Source organism: Trichoplusia ni, chromosome 20 (assembly GCF_003590095.1).
Source record: "Trichoplusia ni isolate ovarian cell line Hi5 chromosome 20, tn1, whole genome shotgun sequence".
NCBI classification, from domain to species: domain Eukaryota; kingdom Metazoa; phylum Arthropoda; class Insecta; order Lepidoptera; family Noctuidae; genus Trichoplusia; species Trichoplusia ni.
Genome location: NC_039497.1, coordinates 6683134 through 6702363, shown reverse-complemented (window position 1 = coordinate 6702363; position 19230 = coordinate 6683134). Strand labels below are relative to the sequence as shown.

The following is a 19230-nucleotide window of genomic DNA, read 5'->3' as shown; positions in this document are numbered from 1 at the left end:
CTAAACAGATTCCATGGCCAAAAGCTAATTTTCCTTATGAAAGAGTTCATGCAGATTTTTTGGGACCAATTAATGGTAAAATGGTTTTAATAATAATAGATTGTTACACTAAGTGGCCAGAGGCATTTATTGTAAAAAGTTTGGATGCTAAAACAACAGTAGAAAAATTCAGAGAATGTTTCAGTAGATTTGGATTACCTAAAGTAGTTGTTACTGATAATGCTGCTACATTTTGTTCAAAAGAATTTTCGGAATTCATTAACAAAAATGGCATTAAACATGAAACATCACCACCTTTTCATCCAGCAACTAATGGTTTTGCAGAAAATGCTGTAAAAAGCTTTAAAAGCTCTATGCAGAAATGTTTAAATGATGTTAAAAATAGAAATGTATCATTTGAAACTTTAATGTATAGATATTTATTTCATTACAGAAACTCAATTCATTGTGTTACTAATGTTTCACCAGCAGAAGCTATGTTTAAAAGAAAACTGAGATCTAGATTAGATGTATTATCTACTAAAAAGGATGTTAAGCAAAGTAATATAGGGAAGAGAGAGGAAAGATTTAAAGAGGGAGAGTATGTTTATTGTAGAGACTATAGAAATCCTAATAAAAAGAAATTTGTTAAATGTATAATTGATGAGGTATTGGGACAAAGAACATACCTATGTAGAGTATTAAATGAAAATTTAATTTGGAAAAGACATTTGGATCAAATTATTGGTTCTTTGCCTCAAGACCAACAGGAGGATTTAAATGAAACTAGTGATTGTGTACCAGATAATAGTTTATTGCAGTATGATAAGTATCCAAATAATGAGTGTCAGGATAAACAGATAATGTCAAAAGATGAATATGTTGTTGTAAATGAACCAATTTCAGAAGTGGTAAATGAGACAAATGATAATAGTTTGCCTGATAATTCTAATAAAATACCTGAAGTTAGTCCAAATATTTCAAATACTTACCAGAATGTTATTTGTAGTAGTACTCACCGTAATTCACCTGTTAATCAACCTATTGTATCTGTTACTAATGAAAATCAAACTGTAAGACGTTCAGAGAGGCAGAGAAAAGCACCTCAACGTTTGAATTTGTAGAGGGAGAGTATTGTCATGTATTTGATTATTAAGTGTTTTCCAATTTTGTATGTAAGTTGGATAGGAGTGGCAACATTACAAACTTACTTGTCAATTGGCACTGGTCAACCATGCCGTGGTGTTCGTAATTGCGTGCAAGAGAAAATTAAATGTGATTACCTCATTACTCACTGTTTTATTGGAAGTTGTTCCATATGTACACGGCGTACACATTACTCAATAGCACATACTCGTAATTATTGCTTCTCACTTGCAAGAACAGTCCTATGTCGGGTGCACAGCTTCCTAGACATAATTACATGTCCATTAAAAAGGGAGACAAAGCAAGTCATCCTAAGATACTGCAATATACTCCATTGCCTTTATCAAAGACTTAATTAGTGACTTGTTGTGTAATATAGAGTTCAGAACAATATGATAAATTGGTGCAACAATTTATGTACGTTGAGCAATTTAATACCTTATTGTCACTCAAATAAGGTGCACAATTCGAAAGGGTGTACAAAAGTGTCCGTATATTTCGTTATTGGGAAAAAAGAAGATTTCATTTGTTTAGAAAACTTACGATGAATAAATAAACAGGGTGCGAATGAAAAAGAAAACTAAAACAATTGGTTCTGCAAAAATATAGCACGGAAACATTTGTTCCTTATTTTGGCATAGGAACTAGAAGTTACGAATGGTAATTTTGATACAAGAAAAGGGTAAACGGTAACCGACACAAATAAAAACGATCACTGAAATAAATTTAGTATTAAAAGTAGAAAAGTCGTAGTGGTTTCGCGGTACGTGTTTTAGATAGTGCAAAAGGTTATCTGTGCTCAAACTTTCCCTACATGGAATGTGCCCGACGCGCATGGTGGAATGAATACAGACGTCGTCATTAAAATATGAACAACAATTTGGGACAGGACTCGAACTTCACTCGACGCCCTAGAAGTATTTTCCCTTATTTAATCAAGAAGTAACGTCATTTGAATTTGTCTACATAACTATCTATAGTATTCTATAAAAGCTCATAGTATTAAAGATAGTATGTACTATGTGGAAAACACCATAAAGGGCATTCAATCTCACCTTGGCCGACTTGTAACAGAATTAAGCTTCCAATTTCCTCTTTGATGCTTCTAATTAAAATCTCTTTCCCCTTGGGGTCATTATGAAGGTTTTTAAGACCGTTCTTTGACCCAATTGCATTGAACTCCACGTAAAAATTATTGGTGTTTTGTGTCAGTGTGTTCACTTCCACGTGGATAGAAAAAGTAGCGACAGCAGACCTGCTATGAAGTAGTATGAGTTATGTACAGTCAACCAAAATATATATAAAAATATATAACCATAAATGAAAGTTCTATTGTACACATGTTTATTATGCATTTTTGTGTTAAGACAATTTTTCGAGAGTTTTAACCAATCCATTTTTAACCATACTATGAGTTAGCAAAACTGACTCTTCAATAATTGGAGTTATAACAATTTATCTCAGTCAATAGACTATTTAGTGTTTAACTTTACGCATTCGATCAATTTACGTCACCATTGAATAATTATATCCCTGGTCAATTATAATCTTGACGTCACTAGGGGGCCTTCCCCCGTGGATTTTCGTACGTAATCACTATGATAACAACCACAGTTGTATAGTCGAGTTATTTATAAATTAACACTTTAAATATTGTAAGAGTTGGAAAGCTAATCGACTTCTATACAACCAATATCGAAAGCTGTGCATGTGAACTGACTGATTTGACTACATGGATAGCCATAGCCAAGTGATGGAGGTCACCGAGCGCCATGGGTCGTGTGTTGGATCGCCGCGTAGGCCAAAATTTGCAATTCCCACAAAACAATTCCATAATACGTCATAAAAATATTCATGTCACGTCTCGTTTAAAAAGATGACCGTAATTTCGTAATGCTAATAACAATTGCATTTTTTTTTTGGTAAGTTTTTTTTAATCCTAAAAGCGATCGTACAAACAATCGCGTAATACTCTTCGTAACTCGTCGAATCCTTCCCCAGAGACTAACACCGGTAATTATTTTTGTTTTGATTGATATCAGTCGTAATTAAACGTTGTTTGAAGCTTATTATGTAATACCCACGGGAAGTGGGATGTATAAATTCCAAAAGCGAAGAAGTGGAATTATTGGCGTATTTGTTTCTTATTTATTTTGTTATGGGAAATTTACGCAAAAGCCTTAAAAGGTTACAAAAAAATAGATTTTATTGGACGTTATTGGTCTCAAAATTAATATTTTATTTCTAGTGTGCCCAAAACAGGTGACAGAATAACCGGTAAAAATAGATGATTCTTTTTAAAATAAAAATTTGAAGCAAACTAGCTAAGTATGAACAGGCTCCTGTTATTTTTAGAACCATTTCTTCGAAGGACCGTTTTGAGTACTTCGCAATAAACACCAAAACATGCTTAAGTAGGACTGTCTACCCGATCTCTCCCCCGAGAGCGGGTGTCCATGAGGATTCCCCCACCTTATCAACAAAAATTAAGAATGACATTTACATTTCCACGATAAAACCTATGAACCGGTATTCATGGAACAGTGTCCAAAACTTTCAAGTTCCGAGCATCGAAAGTTTTTTTTTACAAAGGTTTTATTCCAAGAAAAGTACAAGGCAATTTTTTGACAGCCAATATCCATGTAAACCGATCCACAGGATAAAGCTTACGAATCTCATCACAGTATTGTAATGAGCGTGTCTGGTAATTCACAAAGCGAAATTATGCATGAGGCATTTAGACGGCCATAGGTGAGGGACCCGAAAATGTAGCCTTTGTATAATTAATTCTTGGTAACCCTCAGAACAATTAATAAAGCGAATTTTGATTCATACTTGTATAAATGTTACATGAAACTTCATCTAAGATTATAACGGTATTTGTCTAAAAATATCCAACTGGAGACAAAAATATTTTTATCTAAAAAGGTTTGAGATTGTTCTCTACGTATGCTCAGTTCTGGGATGGCAATTTAGGAATATTGCCATTTTTATCTTCGCATTGTTATAAGCAGCATCATTATCATCATCATCTTCTGCCTATATTCGTCCACTGCTGGACATACGCCTCCCCTATTGCACGCCATTCAGATCTATCTTTGGCTGCTCGCATCCAGGTCCTGCCAGTATATCTAAGGATAAAAAAGCAACTAAGAGTTCACAAAAATAAAAAAGCGCAGTATCGAAGCTTGACAAAATATGTATTACATAGACATAGCATCTTATCAATAGCTTTGTCGTTTAAAATAGAAGTCCTCATGTTTACTTCGTCTGAGCTGTATTTGAGGACCTGTACGAACATACAAACTATCTACCTGAGATACTAAATCTAGGCAATTTGACCTTTCGAAGTCTGATATAGATGTTATTAAGCGTTACAAACTGAGAGAAGCTCATGGCTAAGTTACAAATGCACAAGTTAAACTACGCTTGATACGGTCGACTGCTCCTCCGTGATTCGGAATGTGCGCTAAATTGTAGGTCTCGTTTGTTATTTATACGTCTTTGACAGTCGTTATGGTTGGTTAGAAGGTAGAATGTGTGACAACAAGTATTACAAAGCGGTATCGTGTTGCACAGGTAACTGAGTTTAGGAGGTCATTTAGGCATTTAGGTCATTGCCACACACGAGCAACTAGAGTCATTACTATGACGTTCTGAAAAAAAACATCCTATTTGAAATAAAACTTTTTGATTTTAAATCTCAACCTTACTTATCTCATTCTGTTAGACTGGGATCCAGCCCCAACATAATTCGGGTTACAAGCTGATACACTTCGTTTCTCAGGTTTTTCAGGTTAACATATAACCCATAATGTGACTCTCCACTGGTAAAAGACATTTCAAAATTCATTAAGTAGATCCATAGATTGTATTTACAAGGACATATTATTACACACTTTACCTCTATAATATAAGTTCAGATTCCATACATTGAATAGAACAACACTCGATACTTTACACACAAATAAATTCCATACAACCGTATTTATTTAGGTATAATTCTCGATGTTCTAATAAATTTTCTGTATCACCTTAAATCGATTACTTGTATAAATAAATCAATCGAGGTTGAAGTTCAATTTGTTTGCGATGTGCTCATCGTCAGAAGCCTTACAAAGGATTTACAAACACGAAAGCATCAAAAAGGTTTTAATGACAAATGATAGAGCTTTTATTGAGAGTTGATTAACGTAAATTGGTCTTTATTTTCTATGTGTTAAAGTCCATTGACAGGACATATATACTTACAAAGAAATCGGCTTATGATGAATCACTCGGGTCTTGCGATTCCGATAAACATGCGGGAGTAAATCGTTCTAAAACCAAAATGCATAGGGATGCTGGCAAGCCAAGAGGAGTAAGGATTGATGAGATAATGAGTGAAAATTAGTACCAAGGAGTGATGTCTCCTCAAATATTGTTTATTTTGCTTTCAGTACAAAATAACACGTCTCAAATAAAATCCATTAATATATCATTCAAAACGTGACAATTAAATATAAAAATAGATTTTGACATTTAGGCACAAATTCGCCATTGTACCGCGTGCCTAACGGTTTAACTAATGGAACAACGGAAATTAAAATAAATTATTATTAGTACATATAAACTGAGGGTCTATCCGCCTTCTTGCATTTATATCATAGCACTTTGTTAAAGTGTGACACTCTCTCTCTTTACGTTCTATTATCTCGAAGATAATAGAACGTAATCAAAAGCAAATGTAATAAATCTTAATAAATACAGAAATATTTAGATTTTATTTAATGTTAGCCGAAGACATAAACATAGTCACTAATTACGTAAGAGATTATTTTTTCAAATAAATTTGTCTTCCTACAGACAACCGACCTAATAAGGAAAATGTATTAAGAAAACTCCTATTGCGAAATCGTTTTCAGATTGTGAAATCTTGAATGCCTTTTTAACCACATTCATACAATCAAATGAACTAGGTATTATACACGGTAATACTGTCTATAATATTACCCTACTAATGGATGACAGCCCAATAATTACGTCAATAGATCGCTACGAAAACGCCCCGTGATTAGTTATAGAAAGTATTTTAGTATTGCCTAGTATAGTCAACTATAGCATTAGTGTTGGAGTTTAAGTTCTTTTTGTAATAGAGGGAGGGATGTTAAGTATCTGTGATCGCGTCCCTTCCCGCTCGCTGAACTGTCATACGAACTGTCATCTGTCAAACCGTATGTGAATAAACCAGTGCGTTGCTAACCTGCGATTGTTTAACTTGTACCTACGACCTTTATATATAACACTATCTCATAAAATTCAACGGTAGAGATTATGCGCAAAGAGTATGTAGTATTATTCTTTTATCAACTCCAAGACGGCGGAGGTTCTCAATTCGTATGTAAGTTTTTGTTACCTCATAACTTTCAAACAACTCCTCATCGATTTTGCTGATTATTTGTTCATTTAACTTAAAATAGGACTAGATTTGAACATTAAGCGAGGTTATTCAGTTCTATACAATTTATTTACAGGAAGTTTTTTGTTGTTAAAAAAAATACATTTATATATTTACTTTATCCAACGGATTGCTACAAGTTTCATACATTATTTTACGCTAGACCTCGACCTTCCACGCTAGTCTTGACTGACGCGAACGAACCTTTATTAGTGTTGTGGCCGTAGTTATTTGGAGAGCATCAAGTGTCTTGCGAAGTCTTAAATACGAAGATATCTAGACGGATATGGGCACTCTTCTACCAGTACATAGTGAGATTTATTAGAGAAAAATTATAATGGATGTACTGAGTAATTTTTAATTTAAGTCGATTAAAATTCAACATGGTTGATATTAATCATAATAATATTATGTTGACTTAAATTAAAAATTACTAAATGAATACTATAGTAATTTTGAAGTTTATCTATCTCTCGGCTCTTACATAGATCATACAGGACAATTAATTACTTCGCCAAACATCAAATGAAAATCTACGGTATTAGAAAACTGGTCAAATGTAAGCAGAACTAGTTGAGAGTTTCACAAAAATAGGTTAAAGAAAAACACATCAGTTCAAGTGAATTTGATTGCGGGCGACAAATTTATTTGTCCACAAAGTATTAAAAGACGCACATTGGCTTTGACTGGTTTACAATAGTAGATCCGCCTTTTTATATACAAATATAATTGATTTAAGAAGTCGCTATTTTTTTTCGATAAATGTGGTTTAGATTCCATCTGAGCATGATGACCCATAGACAACAGACTATGTACCTATATTCATCATTTTGTTCATACAAATTTAATATCCAGCAACAACAAAATGCTCAAGTCTTTAAAAAACAGAATTTTAAGACAGTACGTAAACACCATAATTCATTTTTTATACTATTAAAACCGTAAACAAATTCGAATCTTAAACCGTTTGGTTTAAATCTTAGAATTGATTGAAGAATTTTCCACAGATGTTTTTCATCATCTTAGATGCTTTACACATACCCCTCTGTAACAGACTGTGGTCAGCGTCAGGTGAATAAGACAGCTTTTGGAATTAATTCTGATAGTGAATAAAAAGCGCTATCAACAGAGAGAGAGAGAGAGAGAGAGAGAGAGAAATAACCTTTTTTCAAGCCTTAATGCTGACTGTATCGCTCAAATTTATTAAACTGATAATTCAAATCATGTCACTTCGTTTAATGATAGGATTTTAAATTTTAAACCGTAAATTTTATGTTTTCTATTTGTGACAACGTTAATGTTTTGTAACATTGTCTTTGTTCTGAAGAAGCTTATGGTTAAGTATATAAGTAAGCTGTTTGCGAATAAGTCGAATATAAAACTTATAAAAGTCATATTGTTTCAGAAATCGGACTATTTGATTTGTCAATGATTTGTATTATTATAACAACGATTAATTTGTCAAAAGTTTCTACAAGAAAGAAACGTTGCAAACAATTGAGTTTAGTTTTCAATTAAAATTTATTTATAAACTAGTTATTTAATGACATTCAACCTCTTTTGACATCAACCATCGTAATGCATTGTCCACCAGCAAAACAGATAAATTACAAACAAAATTATGAAGTATTTTATTATAAGGAAATTGTCTCAAACAAAGCGAAGGTTAAAATTTATTGCTTTAGAATATGGCGTAGTGATTTTCTTGCAAAATAATTTGTTGGCGGTATATTTCGGGATTTCGCTTACTGTAGCAACAATAACACCTTTTAATAATATCCTTTCATCTAGAAACTCAGAAGTACCTCGACTAAATCATAGGAATTTTTGGAGTAATTTAACGACTAATACATTTTAAAATGTTTCTAGAATTTGTATATATGGTTCTTGTATTCAATTTCAATTCATTTCTCTCATATTATTACATTACATAACTAAATTACATAAAATAACTAATATATATATACTTGTATATGAGTTCAAGATAAAAAAAGATGAAAGTTATATTTATTCGTATAAAACATGAGTAAAGATACATAGTAGGCATGCAGGGTGGTAAAAAGAAAAAAAAAGTAACAGTCATGTTTAGCAATTACAGCATACAGATATAAAGAAAGAAAATATAGACTTATTATTTTGAAATAAAGTTTAAGACATAATAAGAAGAAGATGGTGCTATTACAGCTATATAGCGTTGTCTCTCTCTCATAACATGGAATAGTAGGTCAAAAATATCTCCGTTCCGAGTTTATGGCAGTCTCTTGAGTTTAATTTGATTTCTAGGCAACGCCAAAACGCCCTTCAGCTTCAGCCAACGCCTTACGAATCGAATTGATTGAGAGCGAGATTTAATGAATGGTTTTGAGCTGTTTGCATATACCAACAAGTCAAGGTTATCGTTTTTAGGATAGCCTTGACGTAGTTTACAAATCGTAAAAAGTGATTTCTCTGCCCTGTTTGCAATTATTTACATCATAAGTGTTGAAATAAGTAGTAGTGTAAAGATTCTAGGTATGCCGTTTTTTGAAAAACTGTAATAGGCTGACTTTAAATATCTTTTTTTATTTTTTATCTAATTTTCCCCATAGGTTCACGTTCTTCTTAGTAATTGGTGGAAGTATTGGAATACAAGATTTAGAAGTTTAAGCATAATGATGCAGTTAAGTGCGCATAGTGGTGCCTTGCGGTTCTATGCCCGAAATGCAGGCTGGAGATGAGTTCTTACAAAGTACTTTTTAAAATTCTTGGAACTTTCTGAAATATTTTCTTTATTCGATATTATTCTAAGACACCACTGACAAACAGTGAAAGAAAACATCGAAAGGAAACCTGGAATCCATAGCTTGTGATCTAAAGTTGACTACTTGAGATTCTGGCATTGTAATGATATAAATACACTGGCTATACATTTTGTTTTATTACAAATTTAAAAAAAAACTGGCTCAAGACAAAAAGAAAGGTAGGACAGACGTATAGCCGAGTAGTTTCTGGTTCGATAACCGCGTAGGACAAGCATTTGTGTGATCTGCGAATGCTTCTCCTGATTCTGGGTGTATTTATGCATGTACCAAGAATGTTTGTGAAACCCCCTGCGACAGAAAGATCAAATTTCTTAAGTCGTTAAACAAAAAAATGAGACAGGTAATATACCAACACACTATCGATCCATCTTTACATTTTCTGAAACTTGTTCAGAAATACAAATAGTACAAAATGGTAGCTCATAAAACAGTTCCAGAAGGTACTCTGTTGAATACTTGCATATTCACACAATAACGTGACTCTCATTTCACAAAGAACGTATGAGTTAAATTTGCTCTTGGACATATTCATCTTTCGCATATATTCTTCAGAATACAAGGTATAAAGCTGGACTTATTTTCAGTTGCATTTTAATGAACTACCTTTTGTGCAGAATGTTAGATGAAGGTGAATATTATGAGGTAAATTTATGTAGACGTTTTATTAAAAGGAGGGTTTTTCACTGTATCGCTTCGATGTATTCAGTATGAGAACTGAATGATGAACTTTTTGTCTTGAATAAACCATTCAAAAAAGACATAAAAATTTATCTCTAATCACTTTTTCTATGATAACAGTTTTCCGATTATAGAAAATCTAATCTTTTTAACACAGTAATTTATATACTATGTTATAAATAAATAATAAATAAATGCGGACAACATCACATACATTGTTCTGAACCCAAAGTAAGTTGCTTAAGCACTTGTGTTATGGAATTCAGATACAACGAAGGTACCACAAACACCCAGACCCGAGACAATGTAGAAATGTGAATTTTTACATTGACCCGACCGGGGATCGAACCCGGGACCTCAGAGCTAGCGACACCTTGAAACCGGTGCGTACGCCACTCGACCACGGAGGTCGTCGATGTTCTTTAAAAGCAAGGCGTTTGTTACTGTGAAAGTGGTGACTTACTTCCACAATATCCTCATAAACATAACTTGATCACAATTTGCGCCCGGTTAGTTCCAGATCGGGTTAAACTTAGTCACGAGAACTCTTTAAAGTCATAATACAGGCTCTAACAATTTAAGCAAATCATGACCTTATTAATAACACTACCCAGTTTACAAATAGTTATTCATACAAAATTCAATACACGAGCATCCATTTAATCAAAATTAAGTTTGCAAGGTCAACGGCATAAGGAAAACGATGCTTGCATACTCAAACAATATATCCGATATTAAACAATGACTACTTGATCTCAATAATAGCTTTTATCTTCGCCGTAATTTATTCCATTGTCAAATAGTTTGATTAATAAAATAACTCATAACGTTTTTGGAGACGATTATGGCTGGCGCTGTTAAAGCATCAAAGAATAAACGGACTGATTAATTCTGGAGTACCAAAATGGAACAAATTTTTGGCGAAGAATTGATTATATTTGCATGTGCATTATTTATGTTCAGTGGTAGCCTTGCGATTCTATTTATGGATTAATATGAACGATGTGCAAGTTCACTCTCAGCAAAGGCAAGTAACAATGTGATGTTTTTTTTTTTAATTATGTGACTTTTATTAATCTTTCTAAAACACCACTGATGAGCTGTGATGAAAAACATCTAATAGGAATCCTGGATTCTTAATATTGGTTTCTGAAATCGTCAATCCACAATGAGTTAGCTTGGTGTTCAACGCTTTTTTATATGAAAAACCGATAGTGTATTTTTGTTTGTGCATTTACGACCACAGGTCAGGTTTAGAAAGTAGGGGTTGGTGACTTCCTTTTCGGAGTAGGTAGTCCTACGAGGATTCCTAATAAAAAGTATTATTACGATACAATCAATACTTTCGAATTTAGAATACGGTTATCAATACCAATTACGTTGCTTTGTTAGAAATACTTTTTCGATAGTGCTCGCGTTTTAGCCTTTGTTTGACTAATTGGTTACAATAGATTTTGAATACTTTTGTTTTCTATTGTGCCAGCACCGCACTATCAACCGCATATTATATAGGTGTCAATGTGAACTTTAGCACCTTTCATTTTAGAGTTCTGTATTATATTGATTTCAATTTGTAGCTTTCATAATTTTTGATTGCACACGTTCACGTCCAATAAACTATAAGTTAATATATTATTGTTCTGTTGAGAAATTGAATTTCGTGATAAAAACCATACAACCAACCTCAAACGAAAACTTGTAAGCCAAACTTTATGGGACCAAATTAAGGTTCATTGTAAATGAAAAAAGAAACAACAAAATTGGGGTTTCTAACCGAAAGTTCTGAGGCAATAAAAGCGAAAAAAAAACAGACGAATTGAGAACCTACTCTTTATCGAAGTCGGTTGAAAACGGTTTAACAAACACGCGTATTTACCTCATTTTTGGTTGTGTCATTGGTTGTCATGACCTACCACAACAAGAAAAATGTACCTAATCCAGAACCAAAGAGGATTTATTCACTCTCGTAGCATATGATTTAAAACCGATTAATATTCTCTGTGTTCCCCTTAGAGAAACATTCGTAGCTATGTGGCTCGTAGCAAATTGCCGTGGCCACCTAAAGGTCTTTCACTGACCTCCGTAGCGTTATTCAAAAAGGTCGCATGCTACAGCAACACGCAATTTAATTGCATTCGTTTTGTACTATAAAGTACTGCTTCTTTGATTTTAGTATAAAATTTATATATTCTACTTAGTAAATAAGGATGAGAAATAATTACGATTCTTTTGTTGGTGTACATTTTCTGTGCGTTTTGTCTGTTTAAGTTTTGTGGATTGCAACACAATATTTTAATAAAATTATTCCAGTTTCCGACCCTACTGGGTACCTACCAACTGCCAAGTTTCATTATTTTCTATTGAAGATAACAATTGTAGAAATGTCACTAGGTTAGATGAACTTCAAACAATATTTTAACAATTAAAGTTACTTTATAGACATTGGCTAAATGTTTGGCATTTAAAGTCCGAGTCACGTAGCTGGCTGACAGCAAATTTTAATATAATCTCCATACATTTGATCATCACTTGTTAAATAAAACTTATCTTGACAAACGATCGGCGGTACGGCAAATTAATTTTCAGAACGACACGTTTATTTTTCAGCTGAAAATGTATTCAGACTAATTGCACTAACAAGAGAAATTCAGCATTTCCTTTGTAATAATGGATTTTCGACTGACGATTTATTTTTAACGAACCTGTTATGATTTACATATTACGACTCCCAAGAGTCTGAATCTGAAACGATAGCACGAACACCCAAAAAAATAGGCGTGAATTTAAAACGTTTTACTTCTGAACGAATATAAATGTGTTTGTTCCTGGAAAAGATAAATTACATTGTACGTTTTTAAATTGCTTTTGTCATATTTTATAAGGATTCCATATGGAAACAGTAAAATTGGAACCCTATAAATAAGGCTCCGCTTTTTGTCTGTCAGCCACCTCTTTGTGTCTCATGATTCTTGAATTTTTTTAATATAATTGTAGTTGTGTTGCCCAAGTGTTATGCTGGATGCCGACCTCAACATAGTTGGGAAAAGGCTAGGACGACGATGATGAGTAGTTGGGAATCATTGGTGCGGGTAGTCTAAGCGGTAACATTTTTATTACAAATTACTTTTGCTTTAGTCCATTGTTATGGAACCCGCCGTGTTGCGAGTCTGACTTTCTTTGACCACTTTCTTTATCTATCTTCAAACAACATGTTAGTTACAAAATAATTAAAATTTTACAAGTCCTTACCCTCTTGACCCTTAAAACGCCGAATCAACCTCAAAGGCTAACGACCTATTTAAGGTCTAGATTATCACGGAGATTAAAATCTCAAGATCTGAGGTTGCGATTTAGCATTAAGGGCAATTAAACCTTATAAAGATAACTTTGAACACCTCAAAGGGTACTTACTTTTATTGCTATATCAAACAGATTGCTCTTGGATAAAAAGAAAAGATTTGACCTTGATAAACCGGTTGAAAAAATAAAATTGCTACAAAAGTTTTTCGTCTCCTACATGGATTTATAAGGCTCTTGAAATGGTCCATTAGCATCATTTTGTTTTGCGGTTGATATATCGACAAAACCCTTTTGTATGAAGGGAATAAATAAGGTTGACAGCTGACAGGATTATAGAATTTATTGATTTCGCTTGAAAGTGGAAACTACTTGTATTGGTGGTTAATCAAGTCTGTTTCAGAACTAAGAAATAGGTCTGAAGTTGAAAGAAAACAATTTTTTTTTCAAAGACCTATTTCAGGGGCTTTTGAAAGGCTAGTATTAATGGCTATAGTTTCTATTAGGATTATTAAAAAAAGAAGTACTGAGAACAAAAAAACAGTTTAAATTCCTGTTTATGAAAAATTGTACTAATAAGACCACAATATTATTTGACGGAATATCATCCGATTCATCAATTACGTATTTTTTCTTATGGAAAAGAGACGAAGAAGAAGAGCTCTTTACCATGGAGCACTACCCTGGTTCTAAAACTGAAAAGGGTTACTTTAGGACCTTCCGCAAAACAAGTCAAAACCTCCAACTTAATAATACCGACCAACAATATCCTATTGCTGGGCACAGGCCTGTTTTCATATAGGCCCGGTTTGAGCATTGCTTGCAACGCTAGCTGACTGCGGTTTGACGATTTCAGATTTTGATATTAGGAATTCAGGTTTGCTCACTATATTTTCCCTCACCATTTTTCAGTAATGTCTTAAAATAATAAATGAAGTAAGTGCAACTTTGATAAAGTACCATTAGTGCTTGTCTGCGTGAGGATTGAACCTGCGACTCTTGCATCAAAATCTAGATATAGAACCACAAGGCACCCCTCACCTAAATATGGTTTCACATAAACATAATTAATTCACCTAATTAGCTTGTAAGTTGTTAGCAATACCACATTATTACAACAGGCACTGTTCCTTTGATGTTTGAGAACTAACTCCTTGTAGTAAGTTGTTAATAGGGTGTTATATAATAAATATGGACTTGCTAAACACTGACGACTTCACGACTTCATGACTTTACTGATAGCAGAAGGGTCAGAGTGCGAAACCTACTTGTCGCTGGTACGATCTCCGAGTGAAATCCTCATAATACTCATCCACAAGCGTTTGTGCCTGAGCCTTTAGAGTGTCTTTGTGCTTGTGACTTGAATGTTTGTGAACACCCCGCGACACAAGCATTTAAAGTCCTTACTGCTGGGGACTTTTTTCTTATATTCATCATTCCCAATTATTATTTGGGGTCGCCGCAACATGTCTTCTCCTTCCATACCTTTCTATCAGACGTCATCTTACAAGAAACACTCTTTGCAGCCATATCGTCTTTCACACAATCCATCCATCTTTATATTAAATCATTATTAACACTTTGAAGTATCACTTCTATAGGGTGTCAGACCTGACAAAATTACAATTAACTATTGGTTATTACGATTCATCAAAATCATCATTTCATCATTGGCCTAGCCTTTTCCCAACTATAAATTTTGGGGTCCGCTACCAGTCTAACCGGTTTCAGCTAAGTACCAGTGTTTTACAAGGAGCGACTGCCTATCTGACCTCCTCAACCCAGTTACCTGGGCAACACGATACCCCTTCGTTAGACTGGCTGTCAGACTGTTTAAGCTTCTCACTACCTGTGACGACTGTCAAAGATGTAGGAATAACAGCCGGGTCCCACAATTTAACGTGCCTTCCGAAACACGGAGGAACTCGTTATGACATAGATGGTCACCCATCTGGAAGATGGACCAACCGCGTCAAGCATAGCTTAACCTGTGATTATTTCACTTTTGCAGTTAAAGCTTACACGAGCTCCTCACGATTCATCTAAATCCTTCATGATTATATAAACACATGATCGCTACAACAATTCATATTCAATTGTATGAATACTGATAAATATTACAGAAACGTCAATGAATCTAATACAGAGTTCTTGTTTTTTATTGATAAGTACCGAGAAATGTAATCATTAAGTAATCGTTAAGTTCAAAGAACTTTGAGGTACGAGAATATTTGGTCTATGAGTGATACTTAAACTGAATAAATGTTAAAGCAAGATAAAAAAGACGTCTCATCGAAAAGAAATGAAGTCACTCAACTTTTATCACATTCGTTGTCATTTTCACATCAAGATTGAAAAACACTAAAACTTCACATCAAGCAATGTGATTGAATTGAATATGCCAACACAGTTCACAATCCGCTGCCGGATTCACGAACAAACTAAAATACCATAACACAGATTTTTATCTAAGTTCAAGTCTAGAACATATTCAAAACATACATAGATATCATAGTCCTGTCTTATTTGAATATCACTCCATCTTTATATCACCGCTCAGTGTCTGTATGGGCCCTAAAAAGATTTTGGCAAGATTACTCCTACTTATATTATAACCGCGAAAGTTTGCATGTATGACATGTATGGATGTTTGTTCCTCTTTCACTCAAAAACCACTGAACTGATTAAGACGAAACTTGCTACAGAGGTATGGTATTACCAGGATGACAAAATAGGATAGTTTTATCCCAATTATTATGTTTCCATGGGATCAATTTTGAATTATACCGAGCCCTGAGCAACAGTTACTCGTATTACAAAATAAATACAGAACAAAGCGCTGGCCTCACAATGGCAACAGATGTGTCTGGCATTGTCGTTTACAAGCCAGCCTGCTTAGGTACAATCGATATTGTATCGTCATGACGACCGCTAAGACTCAGTACTCAATTTAAGTTTACTAATATATAAAGCTGAAGAGTTTGTTTGTTTGTTTGAACGCGCTAATCTCAGGTAATACAGGTTCAAATTGAAAAATTCTTTTTGAATAGACGATTCATCTAGGAAGGTTTTAGGCTATATACCATCACGCTGCGACTAATAAGAGCGAAGATACAATGGAAAATGTGGAAAAGCAGGGAAAATTATTCATGTTCGAGGGCTTCCGTTCAAAATTTCCTAACTTATATCTTCTAACCACGCAGACGAAGTCGCGGGCAATAGCTGGTTAAGTATATAACACGTGCTGTTAAAACTAAGCTTCTGTTTTATATTGTTGGACCAATGATAGATAAGAACCGGTCAAGTGTAAATCGGTCTTGCGACATTGAGGTTGGTTGCAAATTGGATAAAGAAAAACAAATTAGCAAATACAAATTGGTCAATTCTATGATAGATGGACCAGACATATCAACCAATATCTGTGACAATCACAGACACAGACAATCTGTGTAATAGTGACTACATCAACCAATTTTTTATTAATAGATTCACAATTTTTCATCGAAACTATATATTACATTTTAAAACTATACAAAATAAAAAGCTCAATTTTAAATTCAATAAATATTTTTTGGTACAAAGAACGGTAATAGGAATATACTATCTGTGACAATGTCAGCTTTGCGTTTTTACCCTTTCGGTACACCTAAGAAGGACTAACGACAACTTAAAAAAAAACAGGTAAAAATACTCTATTTTATTTTCTGCCAGCGTCTATTTTTACCTTTGTCTGAATTACACCTAGAATGTCTCGAAATGTAAGCAGTACTGTTGGTTTCTTTCTCTTACGTAAAACCTTATCTTTTTGGCTGGACGCTTCGGTCTAAGCTATCTGGATGCCTGCGGTCATGTGATAAAAGCAACTGTCAACTGAAAAGTACTTAAAGAAAATATTTAAACTTGTGGAGTGAATGTTTGTATTCTAATATAGCATGTTGTTTTGTTTTTGGTGTACTGAGTTACATTTCCCCCACCTCTGCTTTATAGTATAAAAAAGGAAAAAAGAACTTGTGTACTGTGTCTTCATGATTCGGGTGTTTTTCCAATGAAGTTCTTATTTCCTTTACATAAAATATAAATTTTAAAGTTACATTTTTAAATACGTATGTCCAAAAATACAGAAAAAAAATATTAGCATTATAAATAGGTATTTATTGTTCTACTTAGATGAGACAAATTAGAGTTTAATGAAATTTGGCAACATGCTGCTTTTTGCTTTGACATAATTTACTACATGAATAAACATGATCCATTTATCAACGCATCTGTGCCTAATTAAGGTTCCATATTCTGAATTCCTACTAATTATGAAACATACTGAGACCTTGTTATACTTTGTGTTGATACTGACTGTCATTTGTTGATCTTGGGTAAACGTTACTTGTGATCATCGGCCTTGGAAATTCAAAGTTATTTATTAAATGGGTTCTACTGAAAAAAAATACTTAAAAAAAAATAGAATGCCGCCATTCTTCGCAGGTCACGCTTAACTTTGATAATATTACTTTAAGACGTGGTGGTAGACCATCAGAGACACTCTTCCTCTCTCTGTCTCTACGTTATTAATTAGCCCTTAGCAACACTTTCTGAAAAGTACATCACTCAGTCATCATCTCAAATTACCATCAGTTTATTTGACCTTCAATAATTAACCCCAGCGTGATCATAATTGTTTGACCGATATATTATGAGAGTCCTATTACATATAATTAATTTGTTGTTGCTGGTTCTGCAACATAATATTCTATACATATTTGTCGTAAGTATTGAAAATTTCTGAACTTCAGATACGCCTAATCTGGAATGTTTGACTTGCTAGACTCGTCAGACTTTCTTAGTTACGATATTGCTTACTGTACGAGGATTTTTACTAAGTTAAAAGTTTATAACACGTTTTAATTCTTCAGCTAAATAATGAATTTTTGAACACGGGCTCATTCCTCAGCCTCAGCAGCAAAACATGTAAAGGCGGTACTTAACGTGATTTTTAACTTACACGGTTTTTTTTATCTCTTCTAATATTGTTATAATGAGGTAACGTTGACTTTGGACAGAACAGAACTAAACCGATTTTGAACATGGAACCAATAGGATGCCACTATGAGTGTCATTGGCCATAAATGCCGAAAAACACTGACCTACACAGTAGGGCGAGTAACATTTATAAGCTATTTAGATCAGAAAATGCTGCTTATTCGGGGGCAAACGTGTAAATGTTTATAAATATGTGAAGTTCTACCTAATCACATGCCCACTTTTTTTGTTAGTAATCTAAACTCACTTCCCCCTTTTTCAGCTCAACTATATTCATAGTCATGTGCCGTTATGTACAAACTTATAGTATTTGTTTAACACGTGGACTGGACTATAGATACGAAACACGTGCTTCTATTATTAGAATGTGATATAAACAACAGCGAAACAAGTTTTCTGCTTCTCTATTGTTTCAAATCATCAACTTAAAGCCATATTCGGTCACCGATTTGAAAATTAGTAGCATTTATTAAAATTCTAACTTCAATTTAAAATATACCCTGTGGATTTGGAATAAGATTTAAATTAGATTCATCAGATGTTTTGGTGTTACACGGTATGTGAAAAAACTGTAGCGTTTTCAATGACAATAGGATACAATATTCTCTTTGCAATTTAAAAGACAAATGGGTGATACGCATGGATCATTGACAAATGGGTGGAGCACTTTTCTCCCTTACTTCTTGTCTATGTACCAGGCATAAGAAATCCTTCTTAGGTATTCGCTGTTTGATTTTAATCTTCGGAATTAACGTAATCGAGTCAGTACGCGTAAAGAATTATGCTCGGTTATTCGGTTTTTACATACATTACGAAAAAAAAAGTGTATTTTTGCTTTCATTTGTTTTAGACTATCTT

The 19230-nt window shown here is 33.8% G+C and overlaps 1 protein-coding gene across 1 annotated transcript in view; it reads left to right on the top strand.

Moving 5' to 3' along the window:
- LOC113503687 (pinopsin-like) overlaps nucleotides 1-19230 on the top strand; it is a 112797-nt gene that overhangs the window by 17210 nt on the left and 76357 nt on the right. The gene's annotated exons all lie outside the window — the stretch shown is intronic.